Raw genomic sequence first — 13,975 nt, forward strand, 5'->3', positions numbered from 1 at the left:
ATGATGAGACACTTATAATTATTACAGTTCATATTTATAACACTTGGGAGATGAGAATTTATTGTTGAAGGACGATATTCAGTTAACACTTTTGAGGGGGAGGACTCAGTTACGCTTTGGAAGGAGGGCGTTTCATATTAAGTTCTTTTACAAATACGATAGACAAAAGCACGTAACATTTTGGTGGTTGAAAGATGATCTTTATTCCATCCGGATGAGATGATTGATGATCAGGGATTCGAATGCCTTGCTGATTTCTACATTTTCCTTTTTCTCTTTCTTTCACTTCCGAAAGGAGTTTTGTTAACTCTTCTCCTTCACGACTCGACCCTGACGGATTTGTTTCTGCTGCTGTCTCTGATGTCTGTTTGACTAAACTGATCTCGAACTCTATTTATCTCTTTACCTATCTTTCTTTGTGACATCAGAAACGTGCCCAGCCATGTGTTTCCTCACGTGGATTTACATACACATATGCCCAACATGTTTTTGGTAAAACAAAGACATTCCTTAATTTACATTGTCCGATATCTGATATATGACGTTTCTGAATTTTTGAGAAGAGGATTGGTTATTCGTATTATTATTAATCGCACTCCTGTTCTCATCTTGTGTGATTTTCACAACGTTTCAGTCGATATAACCTTCGACCTTCTTCAGGTGTATTTTGTCGAACTCGGGAATGTTTCTGTCGAACTCAGGAATTTGGACAGAATTTCGAGCGGAACCCTCTTATTTACTTATTTATTTACTTATTTATTTACACGTACTTCACAACGGTGGCGTGCTCTTGTTCCGTCAGCCATGATTGGATAGAGGTCCTAAGTAATTCGCAAATGTATTTTTTCGATCGCCCACACTGAGGATTGAACCTTCAACCTTCAGGAGAATATTACTTTTACAATTGATTTTTCCAGTACTCTAACCACTGCGCCACGGGTCCTTGTTATATCGTTATTTAATTATTTCTTAGCACAATGGTCAATTTACTAAATCCCTGAGATTGCATAATGTATTTACTTTTAACTTTAGAATATTGGGTTCGATCCTAGCCTTTTCCTTTAATAGATATTATTTTCAACCTTATTTACGCCTTTCTTTAATTACTGGAGCGTAATTCCTTTTCATATATAACAACGATATTGAGTTTGACGGAATGTTTTACGAGAATTGTTTGATTCGAAATAATTATTTTGCCATTTTCTTCTGTCATAATTATATTTCATATAATTTCATATTTTGTTTCATTTATTTTTAAAGTTATGAAAAATTTTTGTAGAGATGATTGTTTATATTAGTCGTATTAATCTAACTATTGTTCTCATCTTATTTGTGGAACTTTTCGGTCGGATTGTCCTTCGGCCGTCTTCAGGCATGTCGGTTGAGTTTGGAAAAGAAAAGTGAAAAGTTTCTGGCTCCGCAGATACTTTCGTATTCTGTTAGTATCTATTTTATGGTTGAAGTTTCGAATTTGTGAAAAAGTTGGTTAAGAAAGAAGAGGCAACTCTTATAATAATCGACAGGCGATTATCTCCCTTTCATTGTCAACATTTTAAGGGCGAACAACATTTGTTTTTGCTATAATTAGAGATTTCCAAATGCTATTAAAATGCTTGGTTTGTTTTTGTATTTTTAGCAAATTCGTGAGTCGCTGACTTTCCACCTTGCATTAATTCTATTGACCTTGTTCTGCAAAGAGAAATGTGTTCATTTTTCTTTTCGTGTGTTTTTTTTACAAGGTGATCACCACTTATCAAGGCCCGGAAGCCACTCAGGGATAAGGGTTATTGCATGTACAGTACGATAGTGTGGGGGTTTAATAAAAATGTCTACTTAAGAGGCGGTTCATCAGGAATTTGTTTACGTTGGACTTGATGACATGCAGGTTGCAGTCAGGTAGGAAGCAGGCAGACGGAAGAGAGTTCCACAAGCGTGCAGTTCTAAGAAAGAAGATTTGTTCATAGAATCTACGTTTTGATTTAGCCACAGATAAAGAGTGGGGAAATTTTTGACAGTGGTTTCAGCTAGACGGGTGTTTTTCGTAAAAGATTTGCGAGGGGGGACTAGAGATTGGAGCTCAGACGAGCACCTGCCATGGAAATAACGATAAAACAAAGACAGGCTCGCAGCGTCTCTTCTGTGGGAGAGAGGTTGCAGGGAAGAGAAAAGGGCATACCCCACTAAGCCACAAAGATATATCTTCTGGAGCGGTAGAAGGATCCCACCATCTTTCCAGCGACCTTGGCAAAAGACTTGATGTACGTGTTCCATTTCAGATCAGGAGTGAAGGTCAAGCCCAGAAGCTTGTCAAAACATGAAGCCTCTGCAAGACGAGAGCCATACATTTCAATTGATGCCAGATGGGGATCAAAGCGTTGATGATGTAAAGATAGGAGCTTGGTTTTAGATGCATTAAAGCCACCTCTTCCCCCACTGAACCACACGCTCGAGATCAGAGGAGAGAGAATCAGAGCGAACTTTGTCATTTACAGCTTTTGGTGTGTTGCCATAGAGAGTCGTGTCATCAGCATAGATGTCAACGAATGATTTAAGTATATGTTTAGGGAGATCATTGATGTAGATCAGGAAAAGAGTTGGGTCCAGGATGGACCCCTGAGGGACTCCAGCATTAATACTGCAGGCTTCTGATTTTTGTCCATCGACCACTACTCTTATGAGCCTATCAGAGAGAAATGATTTAATGATAGAGAAAACATTTCCAGTTATACTGTAGCTGGAAATCTTGTGAAGTAGGCCTTTATGCCATACTTTGTCGAAAGCCTTTGATATGTCAAGAGCAATTGCCCTAGACAGGAAGCCTTTGTCAAGCGATTCACTAATCCTATGAGATATAACCGTTAGCACATTTGCGGTAGATCTTGCAGAACGGAAACCATATTGCATGTCACTAAGAAGGTTATTTCTGCTGAGGTGGTTGACTGCTTCTTTATTTAATATGAATTCCAGTTACTTACACAGGAGACTTATTGGTCTGTACTGAGAGGGAGATAACTTTCGCCTGAATTCTTAAATACAGGGCATACTGATGAGGTTTTCCAGGGTGTTGGAAAGCACTTCTCCTTAAGGCAATGCTTAAACTGTTTCGTAAGTATGGGAGCAAGTTCCGGTTGAAGCTTTTTTAACACTATAATTGGGATGCTGTCAGGGCTAGTTGCTTTACTGGAATCAAGGTTCTTGATTAGCTTGGCGACCTCATGCACAGATGTATGTGACATTATTTTTATTATTATTGAATATTGCTGTGCATATTAGAAGTGATCTGGAGCGGATATTTACAAAACTAAAAGCGATGAACTGTAAATGTTCGGAGGGTGTGATAATAAGGAGAAGGAAAACTTGAAAAAAAAGAAGAAATATAAAAGATTGAAAAGCGTTATTATAATGGTATCATAAGGGTATCATAAGGGTATCCTAAAGGTATTATAATGGTATCATAAGGGTATCATAAGGGTATTATAATGGTATCATAAGGGTATCATAAGGGTATTATAATGGTATCATAAGGGTATCATAAGGGTATTATAAGGGTATCATAAGGGTATCATAAGGGTATCCTAAAGGTATTATAATGGTATCATAAGGGTATCATAAGGGTATTATAATGGTATCATAAGGGTATCATAAGGGTATTATAATGGTATCATAAGGGTATCATAAGGGTATTAAAATGGTATCATAAGGGTATCATAAGGGTATTATAATGGTATCATAAGGGTATTATAATGGTATCATAAGGGTATCATAAGGGTATCATAAGGGTATTATAATGGTATCATAAGGGTATCATAAGGGTATTATAATGGTATCATAAGGATATCATAAGGGTATTATAATGGTATCATAAGGGTATCATAAGGGTATTATAATGGTATCATAAGGGTATCATAAGTGTATTATAATGGTATCATAAGGGTATCATAAGGGTATTATAACAGTATCATAAGGGTATCATAAGGGTATTATAATGGTATCATAAGGGTATCATAAAGATGTTATAATGGTATCATAAGGGTATTATAATGGTATCATAGGGTATCATAAGCGTATTATAATGGTATCATGAGGGTATCATAAGGGTATTATAATGGTATCATAAGGGTATCATAAGAGTATTATAACGGTATCATAAGAGTATCATAAGTGTATTATAATAGTATCATAAGGGTATCATAAGGGTATTATAATGGTATCATAATGGTATCATAAGGGTATTATAATGGTATCATAAGGGTATCATAAGGGTATTATAATGGTATCATAAGGGTATCATAAGGGTATTATACTAATTAAAATGCAATGTTAAACTTAAGCGTGGCAGACAAAAAACAAATGTAATTTTTACCTAAGTGTGAGTTAAACTAATGTGTGAAATACTAAAATTACAATTTTAAACTTAGTAGTGACACACCAAACGAAATGCAATTTTAAACTTAGTAGTGACACACCAAACGAAATGCAATTTTAAACTTAGTAGTGACACACCAAACGAAATGCAATTTTAAACTTAGTAATGACACACCAAACGAAATACAATTTTAAACTTAGTAGTGACACAACAAACGAAATACAAATTTAAACTTAGTAGTGACACACCAAACGAAATGCAATTTTAAACTTAGTAATGAATGACACACCAAACGAAATACAATTTTAAACTTAGTAGTGACACACCAAACGAAATACAATTTTAAACTTAGTAGTGACACACCAAACGAAATACAATTTTAAACTTAGTAGTGACACACCAAACGAAATACAAGTTTAAACTTAGTAGTGACACACCAAACGAAATGCAATTTTAAACTTAGAAGTGACACACCAAACGAAATGCAATTTTAAACTTAGTAGTGACACGCCAAACGAAATGCAATTTTAAACTTAGTAGTGACACACCAAACGAAATGCAATTTTAAACTTAGTAATGAATGACACACCAAACGAAATACAATTTTAAACTTAGTAGTGACACACCAAACGAAATACAATTTTAAACTTAGTAGTGACACACCAAACGAAATACAATTTTAAACTTAGTAGTGACACACCAAACGAAATGCAATTTTAAACTTAGTAGTGACACACCAAACGAAATGCAATTTTAAACTTAGTAGTGACACACCAAACGAAATGCAATTTTAAACTTAGTAGTGACACACCAAACGAAATGCAATTTTAAACTTAGTAGTGACACACCAAACAAAATACAATTTTAAACTTAGTAGTGACACACCAAACGAAATGCAATTTTAAACTAAGAAGTGACACACCAAACGAAATGCAATTTTAAACTTAGTAGTGACACACCAAACGAAATGCAATTTTAAACTTAGTAGTGACACACCAAACGAAATGCAATTTTAAACTTAGTAATGACACACCAAACGAAATACAATTTTAAACTTAGTAGTGACACACCAAACGAAATACAAATTTAAACTTAGTAGTGACACACCAAACGAAATGCAATTTTAAACTTAGTAATGAATGACACACCAAACGAAATACAATTTTAAACTTAGTAGTGACACACCAAACGAAATGCAATTTTAAACTTAGTAGTGACACACCAAACGAAATACAATTTTAAACTTAGTAGTGACACACCAAACGAAATGCAATTTTAAACTTAGAAGTGACACACCAAACGAAATGCAATTTTAAACTTAGTAGTGACACACCAAACGAAATGCAATTTTAAACTTAGTAGTGACACACCAAACGAAATGCAATTTTAAACTTAGTAGTGACACACCAAACGAAATGCAATTTTAAACTTAGTAGTGACACACCAAACGAAATACAATTTTAAACTTAGTAGTGACACACCAAACGAAATACAATTTTAAACTTAGTAGTGACACACCAAACGAAATACAAGTTTAAACTTAGTAGTGACACACCAAACGAAATGCAATTTTAAACTTAGTAGTGACACACCAAACGAAATACAATTTTAAACTTAGTAGTGACACACCAAACGAAATGCAATTTTAAACTTAGTAGTGACACACCAAACGAAATGCAATTTTAAACTTAGTAGTGACACACCAAACGAAATGCAATTTTAAACTTAGTAGTGACACACCAAACGAAATACAATTTTAAACTTAGTAGTGACACACCAAACGAAATGCAATTTTAAACTTAGTAGTGACACACCAAACGAAATGCAATTTTAAACTTAGTAGTGACACACCAAACGAAATACAATTTTAAACTTAGTAGTGACACACCAAACGAAATACAATTTTAAACTTAGTAGTGACACACCAAACGAAATACAATTTTAAACTTAGTAGTGACACACCAAACGAAATACAATTTTAAACTTAGTAGTGACACACCAAACGAAATACAATTTTAAACTTAGTAGTGACACACCAAACGAAATGCAATTTTAAACTTAGAAGTGACACACCAAACGAAATGCAATTTTAAACTTAGTAGTGACACACCAAACGAAATGCAATTTTAAACTTAGTAGTGACACACCAAACGAAATGCAATTTTAAACTTAGTAATGAATGACACACCAAACGAAATACAATTTTAAACTTAGTAGTGAAACACCAAACGAAATACAATTTTAAACTTAGTAGTGACACACCAAACGAAATACAATTTTAAACTTAGTAGTGACACACCAAACGAAATACAATTTTTAACTTAGTAGTGACACACCAAACGAAATACAATTTTAAACTTAGTAGTGACACACCAAACGAAATGCAATTTTAAACTTAGAAGTGACACACCAAACGAAATGCAATTTTAAACTTAGTAGTGACACACCAAACGAAATGCAATTTTAAACTTAGTAGTGACACACCAAACGAAATGCAATTTTAAACTTAGTAATGAATGACACACCAAACGAAATACAATTTTAAACTTAGTAGTGACACACCAAACGAAATACAATTTTAAACTTAGTAGTGACACACCAAACGAAATACAATTTTAAACTTAGTAGTGACACACCAAACGAAATACAATTTTAAACTTAGTAGTGACACACCAAACGAAATACAATTTTAAACTTAGTAGTGACACACCAAACGAAATGCAATTTTAAACTTAGTAGTGACACACCAAACGAAATGCAATTTTAAACTTAGTAGTGACACACCAAACGAAATGCAATTTTAAACTTAGTAGTGACACACCAAACGAAATGCAATTTTAAACTTAGTAGTGACACACCAAACGAAATACAATTTTAAACTTAGTAGTGACACACCAAACGAAATGCAATTTTAAACTTAGAAGTGACACACCAAACGAAATGCAATTTTAAACTTAGTAGTGACACACCAAACGAAATGCAATTTTAAACTTAGTAGTGACACACCAAACGAAATGCAATTTTAAACTTAGTAATGAATGACACACCAAACGAAATACAATTTTAAACTTAGTAGTGACACACCAAACGAAATACAATTTTAAACTTAGTAGTGACACACCAAACGAAATACAATTTTAAACTTAGTAGTGACACACCAAACGAAATGCAATTTTAAACTTAGTAATGAATGACACACCAAACGAAATACAATTTTAAACTTAGTAGTGACACACCAAACGAAATACAATTTTAAACTTAGTAGTGACACACCAAACGAAATGCAATTTTAAACTTAGTAGTGACACACCAAACGAAATACAATTTTAAACTTAGTAGTGACACACCAAACGAAATGCAATTTTAAACTTAGTAGTGACACACCAAACGAAATGCAATTTTAAACTTAGTAGTGACACACCAAACGAAATGCAATTTTAAACTTAGTAGTGACACACCAAACGAAATACAATTTTAAACTTAGTAGTGACACACCAAACGAAATGCAATTTTAAACTTAGTAGTGACACACCAAACGAAATGCAATTTTAAACTTAGTAGTGACACACCAAACGAAATACAATTTTAAACTTAGTAGTGACACACCAAACGAAATACAATTTTAAACTTAGTAGTGACACACCAAACGAAATACAATTTTAAACTTAGTAGTGACACACCAAACGAAATACAATTTTAAACTTAGTAGTGACACACCAAACGAAATACAATTTTAAACTTAGTAGTGACACACCAAACGAAATGCAATTTTAAACTTAGAAGTGACACACCAAACGAAATGCAATTTTAAACTTAGTAGTGACACACCAAACGAAATGCAATTTTAAACTTAGTAGTGACACACCAAACGAAATGCAATTTTAAACTTAGTAATGAATGACACACCAAACGAAATACAATTTTAAACTTAGTAGTGAAACACCAAACGAAATACAATTTTAAACTTAGTAGTGACACACCAAACGAAATACAATTTTAAACTTAGTAGTGACACACCAAACGAAATACAATTTTTAACTTAGTAGTGACACACCAAACGAAATACAATTTTAAACTTAGTAGTGACACACCAAACGAAATGCAATTTTAAACTTAGAAGTGACACACCAAACGAAATGCAATTTTAAACTTAGTAGTGACACACCAAACGAAATGCAATTTTAAACTTAGTAGTGACACACCAAACGAAATGCAATTTTAAACTTAGTAATGAATGACACACCAAACGAAATACAATTTTAAACTTAGTAGTGACACACCAAACGAAATACAATTTTAAACTTAGTAGTGACACACCAAACGAAATACAATTTTAAACTTAGTAGTGACACACCAAACGAAATACAATTTTAAACTTAGTAGTGACACACCAAACGAAATACAATTTTAAACTTAGTAGTGACACACCAAACGAAATGCAATTTTAAACTTAGTAGTGACACACCAAACGAAATGCAATTTTAAACTTAGTAGTGACACACCAAACGAAATGCAATTTTAAACTTAGTAGTGACACACCAAACGAAATGCAATTTTAAACTTAGTAGTGACACACCAAACGAAATACAATTTTAAACTTAGTAGTGACACACCAAACGAAATACAATTTTAAACTTAGTAGTGACACACCAAACGAAATGCAATTTTAAACTTAGTAGTGACACACCAAACGAAATACAATTTTAAACTTAGTAGTGACACACCAAACGAAATACAATTTTAAACTTAGTAGTGACACACCAAACGAAATGCAATTTTAAACTTAGTAGTGACACACCAAACGAAATGCAATTTTAAACTTAGTAGTGACACACCAAACGAAATGCAATTTTAAACTTAGTAGTGACACACCAAACGAAATGCAATTTTAAGCTTAGTGGTGTCACACCTAAGAAAATGCAATTTTAAACCTAAGCATAGCATACCAGCAGAAATTTAATTTGAAACTTAAGTTTGAAATTCCAAAAGAAATTAAATGTTTAGCTTAAGATCGAAATCCGAGATGAAATGTAATTTTGTACTTGATTTTATTTATTCATTAAATTTTTTTTGATTTGAAAATTGCCGTGCATAGTAGAAGTGTTTGGAATTGGATATGTACAGAGATGAAGGTTTTCGAAACGGGTAAATGTTGAGAGGATGTTATGCTCGGGAGAAAGCGCGGAAGAAAATACTTGAATGAAAAAGTTGAAGAAAGAAAGTGTTTATAAAAAGAAAAGTAAATAAAAGATTGAAAACGAAGAATAGATACACGAAATACAAGAACGTGAGGAAAAGGAGGAGGCGGGTGGGGAGGAGGAGGATGGGGAGGAGGAAGAGCAAAGACAGTAACAAGAGAAGACAAACGATGGTAGAGAGAAAGAGAAAACAACACGTGGTTGATGACGTGGACACTCTTGGACGATACCTGTTTGAAACTCAAAACTTCTCATCAAAGGTTCTAAAAATGAAGCCATACTTGCCAGCTTAACCATGTTTGATCTGTTTACAAACTTACATTGAGACCCGGACACATACCGGCATTAAATATATATATATATATATATATATATATATATATATATATATATATATATATATATATATATATGTACTCTCTCTCTCTCTCTCTCTATATATATATATATATATATATATTCTCTATATATATATGTGTGTGTGTTTTGTGTGTGTGTGCTACCCTCCATCTGTGCAGCGTTTTACTAATGCGGCTCAAGAATGAAGAATCGCATTAAAAAATTGCTCAATACCGAACTAGAGGAATGACAAACATTAAAAACACAGAATTCAGTTTTCCATCTTCCGAAGATTAAGAAACATTTCAAAGTTAAAGTTACCCATGCGATGTGCGCCACTTTTTTATATACAGTGCTGGCAAAAAGAAAGTCCGCACTTTTTTTCGAAAACTGCGAAACTGAATGTAACTGTTTAAACAGCCTATACCTAATTTGATTCGCCTTTTATTCCTCTATAATTTTACCTGTTCATATTTGACTTTTAATTGAAATATGCTAGTGTTTACGTCAATTTAAAAAAATAACTTCAAATTGAGGAGGCAAAAAGAAACTCCGCAGCAACAAATTCGCTTAAAACCAGCTTAAATTATCGCTCCTAAATCAGTTTAAAATATCCACCAACAGGCAACAAAGCAGATCTAATCGTAATTGTTGTTGTTCCAGGTTACACAACGTAACGTTTAGTCCATATGCCACAACTTTCTCTTAGTGATCGTCAGGAGCTCATTAATCTCCACCTTTCTAGTTTATCCAATCGAGAAATCGGCCGCAGATTTAAAAGTGATCAGAAAACGGATCGAAAGGAAAGGTTTCTTGTAATGATTGAAGGAAACAAGCTTAGTCTTGGCAGCATTGAATATTACCATCCATTTTTGTCCCCATTCCACTACAGATCGGAGGTCATCCTTTAGTGTTCCTGCCATTTCCTTGGATATGTGTTCATTTGTTTTCCCCATCGTGCCTGTTAAACACGAATAATGTATTTACGTAGACATTTAATTAAAAATGATTATTTGTAGGCAAAGATAATAGTCATATCAAATACCATATATGCATACTGTTATTGTAGACAAGCAGGGAGACCTGACATTGCCCAGGATTGAATAATATTCAACTAATATTTCACTCCCATCTTTTTTTTATTATCAGCGAAATCCGTGAAATCGACTATTTTTCAATCAAACTGATTGATTGCCTGCTCTAGTCGGGATCCCATCGTGGTGCACCGGGAGGAAGCTTCACATATCTCTTCACATTGACTTAGTTCACAATATACTGCAGTCTACATTGCACTGTAGAGAACCTACTGTTGGTGTTATAAAAGTGTTTTATATATTATGACTTTACAATGCAAGACTATAGTATTATGCGTTAATTATCCTCTACACTGAAACGTTCATTTCGAACGATTTTCTGTCAAATCGAAGTACCTACTACTGATTTTATATGCATGGCCTTACTGCTTGTGCGGTGATAATGGCTTGAATTTAAGTTTAAAACGATAAAGTTCAAAATAGACTTCGTAGCCTGGTGGGAGATATCCTTTTTCAAAGACGTTGGAAGCCTGTTTCTTCTTTATCGTTTTTTTCATGCTAAACTTTCACGAAAAACAATTATCAAAGTGAAAACACTTGTCAATAATTTCATCCAGTCTTTATCTGTGACTACACCTAAATGTAGATTCCATGAACAAAGTTTCTTTCTTAGAACTGCACGCCTGTGAAACTCTCTTCCGTTTCCCTACTTTCCAGCTGACTACAATATGATCGTATTCAAATCCAACTTGAACAAGTTCTTTATGAACCGTCCCTGAATTTCTGTACAAAAAATATCTAAAAACACTGCCAGACATATAATTTAGCTTTGGGTGAAATTTGCAAAGATAGGGTCAGCCGTTTCGGAACCTATGAGGAAGAAACTCACAGACACATACGCAAAGTGACTTTAATATAGTAGTAGAGATATAGATAGAAATAGAGATTATCGTGTAGTTGAAAGAGAAAAAATGCAATTCAAGGACAAATATGGTTAAATGGCGTTTTAGGAATTTAACTTGATTAAATTTCATAAACAATAATAAGAAGTGATTTTAGATGAATAAAAACAAATATATTTTCAAAAAAAATGTGCGCTAACAATAATTATACCTAGATACGTGATACAAATGTCGGCTGATAGGATTCTTTGTAGATTCTTTGAATCCACTGTGAAAAATTTCCCCCACTCTATATCTGTGCCTAAATCAAAACGCGGATTCCATGAACAAAGCTTCTTTCTTAGAACTGCACGCCTGTGGAACTCTGTTCCGTCTGCCTGCTTCCCTCCGGACTACAACTTGGATGTCTTCAAGTCCAATGTTAACAAATTCCTAATGAACCGCCCCCTTAAGTAAACACTTCAGCAAATCTCCTCACTAACTTAATGTACTTGCAATAACCCTTATCCCTGAGTGGCTTCCGGGCCTTGATAAGTGGTGATCACTGTGTAAAAAAAAAAAAAAAGACGTAAAAATGACGTAATCACAAAGAAATACCCGGACGTTTGTTAGTAGAAGGAAAGACAGTCGAGAAGTTATACGTACAGTTGAGAAAATACCGTGAATCATTGTAATCTTCGAAATATTGACATGGTATGTGACTAAATGTTATATGAAATATAAATTTTTGTGATGTCATCTTTCAAAGAAACAGGTTTGTGAATTCGTTCTGGTTGTTACTGTCGTGTTATCGAACTTTGAAACGTTCACAGACTTTGTCTGTTATGTAGACTGTTGCTATTATATACACCCCTCTTTTCCTACACTAAATAAGAACATTTTTCTAAGCAAAACAAAGTAGAATAAACGAAATACAACTGCTGTTGCATATTAGCACACCCGGGGTATCGCCGAATCATCTGAGCAAGATTATTATTATTATTATTATTATTATTATTATTATTATTATTATTATTATTATTATTATTATTATCGTGTAGATTGAATTAGATTCATTTATAGAGAAAAAAAGCAAGTCAAGGAAAAACATGGTTAAATGACGTTTTAAGAATTTAACTTGATTAGATTCTATAAACAATAACAAGAAGGAGTTTTAGATAAATAAAAAACAAATATGTTTTCAGAAAAACATGTCCGTTAACAATAATAATGCCTAGATACGTGATACAGATGTCGAATGATAGAATTCTTTGTGGACGTGCAAATGACGTAATCACAAAGAATTAATTCAATATATATACAAAGACGCGAGTTGCTAGTAAAACGTCAGTCGAATAAGTCATGTGGGAAGTCGGGGAGAAGGCACCGCGGAAGATAGTGAAATCAAGATCCAAAATGTTAAGTCAAAACGTTATAATGTCCAAAATGTTGAGTCAAAACGTTATAATGTCCAAAATGTTAAGTCAAAACGTTATAATGTCCAAAATGTTAAGTCAAAACGTTATAATGTCCAAAATGTTAAGTCAAAACGTTATAATGTCCGAAATGTTGAGTCAAAACGTTATAATGTCCAAAATGTTGAGTCAAAACGTTATAATGTCCGAAATGTTGACACAGTGAGTGAATAAATTTTATATGAAATGCCATGTGTCTGTCATCTTTCGAAGAAACAGATTTGTGAATTCGTCACCATTGTTACTGGCATATTAAATGTTTCACTGACTCTTTAATGTTTTGTCTGACTCTCCATCAATAGAACATTGTATACTCTCGTCGTTTGAGGCCCCTTCATGTACAAGTATTTTTTCACCCTTCAAAATAATATGTCGTTATCTCCATCTTTTCAGTTCAACTCAAGCAAAATATTATTAGCCATAAAAGTTATATACACCCTATCTGTCGGTTCGTGTGCACCAACATTTATTCAGCGACAATTTGATACGTCATTCTCCAACACAGTAGTCTTCATCACCAACAGATTTTCATAATATCTTATCACTGTTGAAGATAAAGAAAGTTTATCCAATTTGGTTTTAGTTCCAAATTTTTAACTGGTGGGGTGGGGTGAAGCAGAGGTCGATAATCAATATCCAATCAAATCTTATGATAGCATTTTAAAATAACCTGTTCAACATG

The 13,975-nt window shown here is 33.6% G+C and overlaps 1 protein-coding gene across 2 annotated transcripts in view; it reads left to right on the forward strand.

The window, feature by feature from the left end:
• Window positions 1–13,975, forward strand: part of LOC145258089 (synaptotagmin-15-like) — a 906,872-nt gene that overhangs the window by 873,518 nt on the left and 19,379 nt on the right. The window lies entirely within an intron of this gene.

This window comes from Euprymna scolopes, chromosome 33 (assembly GCF_053919585.1).
Source record: "Euprymna scolopes isolate OS-2025 chromosome 33, ASM5391958v1, whole genome shotgun sequence".
In the NCBI taxonomy this organism is placed as follows: domain Eukaryota; kingdom Metazoa; phylum Mollusca; class Cephalopoda; order Sepiida; family Sepiolidae; genus Euprymna; species Euprymna scolopes.